General features: G+C 39.4%; 1 long non-coding RNA gene across 1 annotated transcript; it reads left to right on the top strand.

Moving 5' to 3' along the window:
• The first annotated feature begins 1,498 nt into the window (after window positions 1-1,498).
• On the top strand, window positions 1,499-2,245 carry LOC141480121 (uncharacterized). The gene is made up of 2 exons (XR_012464175.1): window positions 1,499-1,671; window positions 1,733-2,245. It is a non-coding gene; the product is annotated as an uncharacterized lncRNA (long non-coding RNA).
• Window positions 2,246-3,018: the final 773 nt, after the last annotated feature.

Below are 3,018 nucleotides of genomic sequence, written 5' to 3' on the forward strand. Positions count from 1 at the left end.
TACGTTGAGATCTGATCCCTTGTAGAGGGAAGATGGAAAAATTGATCCAAGGTGGAGGTAACAAAAAAAATATTTATAGTGCCTCACTTGAAAAAAAAACAAAAACAAGGCACTCGGCTAGCATCAGTGGGCGGTGGCGTGAGTAAGGTTGGTTACGAAATGAAAGAGTGTTGGTTACTTCCTCGACATATGTTTTAATGAACCGTAATAATAATAAAAAAAGGAAAGTGTACTCCTTCCTATTCGGAGACCACAATGTCAGATTTATAAAAAAAAGTACAATACTGTATCTGCGTACAAATATTTCAAATAATACCTTGTTATACCAATGCGCTTTACCCTACCGAGGTGATCACCGCAGTTCACAAGAGGTATCTTTATGTCCAAACGGTAAAAAAATTGCACTATGTATATAAACTAAATATAAGAACCAAAGGGCTTGAAACATAGAAAATATTCAACTTATGTAGAAAATACCAGAACAGCGATAAACGCTCTCACCACAATCTATATACTAAACTTGGCGTATATCAATACTTCGGAACAGGAATCCACAGAAAAAGCACTCTGTCAATAAATTCAATATAAGTGCCTGAAGGGCTGAACTATAGAAAATATCCTATGTAATGTAGAAAATACCGGAACAGCGATAAGCGCTCACTCCACAATCTATATATATACTATACTTGGCTTCTCTCAATACTTTGGAACAGGAATCCATAGGTTATTCTTTGGTGTCTGAGAGAGAAGGGAAATTTGGGACAGGCAGTGGCCTGGTTCTCTGGAATAGATGAGATGTCTTGAGACTTGTTCTGAAACAATAATGTCTTGGGACCCGTCCTAAGTAAGAATAATGTCTTGAGACTCGTCCTAAGCAAGAATAATATCTTGAGACCCGTCCTAAGCAGCCCTACAAAGGAAATAAATAATTTTAACCTCTCCAAATCATAGTGGGAGAAAATTATCTAGCACGAGGTATTGCCTACCTGTTGGATGGTGGTTGGTGTAGAAAAAAAAGAAGCAGATACGTCCAACAAAGCGAGTGATAATCCCCTCAAAGGGTATTGAACGAATTTAAAATAACACCAACGGCAATGATTCTCCTATTGATCCCACCTTTCCCAGTGGATAGCGAAAACAACTATAATCTCACTTGAAGAATATGGCCGATTGGAACTCACGTGTCGTCAAGACTCTGTACCAATTCTCTCCTTGTCAGGTAGGCGGAAAATGTCCCACTAACAGGAAGGTGTCGTGCGCCGGCGTTGTCCGAAAACTTCGCTGAGTTTCATAGACGTTGCCAGACCACAACACATCAATGACACTACGCTTTCACGACAACTCTCGAGTAACTCCGAACATCTCGTTAGACCACAACCAATAAACTTACTCGATTTAACGGACATCTCAGAATTTCGCAAGTTGCCTGATACCTACCACGACAACCTACCACGACAACTTCTACCTATCCCGAAATCCAATGAATAATCGACGAAACCACGCATTATCGATACCAGTTGTCAGGGTTGGCAAAATGACTTTCGGTTACTGCCCACCTTTCAAGGCAAATAGCAATTCGATCATGAGAAGAAGAATGTCGAGCCTGACACCTGAAGACTAGGGTTAATCACTTCAAATCATAACATCGAATATACGACCGAATTTCAACGAGTGGGTAGAACTATCAGCTGTGTAATGTTACTCCTATCATATTGGTGTCTATTTCTTCTAGGTATGATCAAGAGTCCCAGTGGTCACTTATTTCTCTATTACTACCACAAGAAAATCAAGAACACTGTATGCGGAATAAATCTTCGTACCTAAAGAGTCTTATTAAAATCAGAAGAAAGAGTAAATCAGTTGTTATTTTCTGGAAAAGAACTCAGTGTAAGTGGCTGAGAATGTACGATATTATAGTTGTATTCGGAAGCTTCGAAGGTTAGTACAAAGTTGAATGATTTTTAATGCATTCGCAGTACTCATTCGGTGAGACAAATTCATCATGTAACAACTCCCCCTCAACTCCCAAGAGATTTACCCGTAAATCTCTTCTGAGCTATGTTCTTGCCACTTACAAAAAAAATATATCCAACTATTGATTCCCCTAAATTCTTAAACCCTTAGTCGCAAGTGAGGCTTGACACGCATGACAACAAGGCGCCTCAACTTTGTTGTTCTAGCAAACATAATTATCACAAGGCTTGAAACGTATGACAACAAATCGTCTCACGTTTGTTGTTCTAGCCCTCCTCAAATTGTTGTGTGTGGATCCAGTCCATGAACCGTTTCCGCTGTCCATAGCCAAAATTTCCAGAACACCCAATGTGATTGAGTTTGGATGGAGTTAACTCAACAACCCCCAAAAATGCACGACTCAATGAGACAGGAGAAGTCTTGTATTTTGAGTCACATTGTTGCTCTAGTCATTCCAGAAATAAGATCCAACAACCGAAACGATCCCTAAACAAAATACCACACTTCAATTGTCCAGCATTAGGGAGCTGCCATCCCAACAATAATAATGCATATTATCAGCGCAAAAAATTCAAGATTTCACAATACCCACCCAGCCCTGGAAGAGGCACTGAGCGGAAACACCCCGTTACTGAATAAATAAAAAAAAACAAGAGAAAAGTTTGAAACAAAAATGGCTCAGGACCTTATTGCCACCAACATTAATACAGATAGAATGATAGATAAAACAAAAATACAACGAGCCGTACCGATCGACTTCACCAACTCACCAATCTATTTCGAATTTCATTAGAACTAATCAGGATTTCAAATCACAATAGCACGCTCGAGGGATACACTCATATCGAGGGTACTTGCAAAATACATCAACAATAATGACAACCAATGTTCTTCCAGAAGTACTACTTCAAACAAAAAAAAATTACTGTCATGGGCCAGAAATAACATTCTCAAATAACAAAACCAAGTGTACTTTCGGTCACGCACAACGGAACACAATGGGGTGGTACTAAGATAGAGTAGTCATTACAGGAGGCATCAAAG

The sequence above is a fragment of the Leptinotarsa decemlineata genome, unplaced genomic scaffold (genome assembly GCF_025532065.1).
Source record: "Leptinotarsa decemlineata unplaced genomic scaffold, Ldec_3_MD MMD2_P_RNA_scaffold_6, whole genome shotgun sequence".
NCBI lineage: Eukaryota > Metazoa > Arthropoda > Insecta > Coleoptera > Chrysomelidae > Leptinotarsa > Leptinotarsa decemlineata.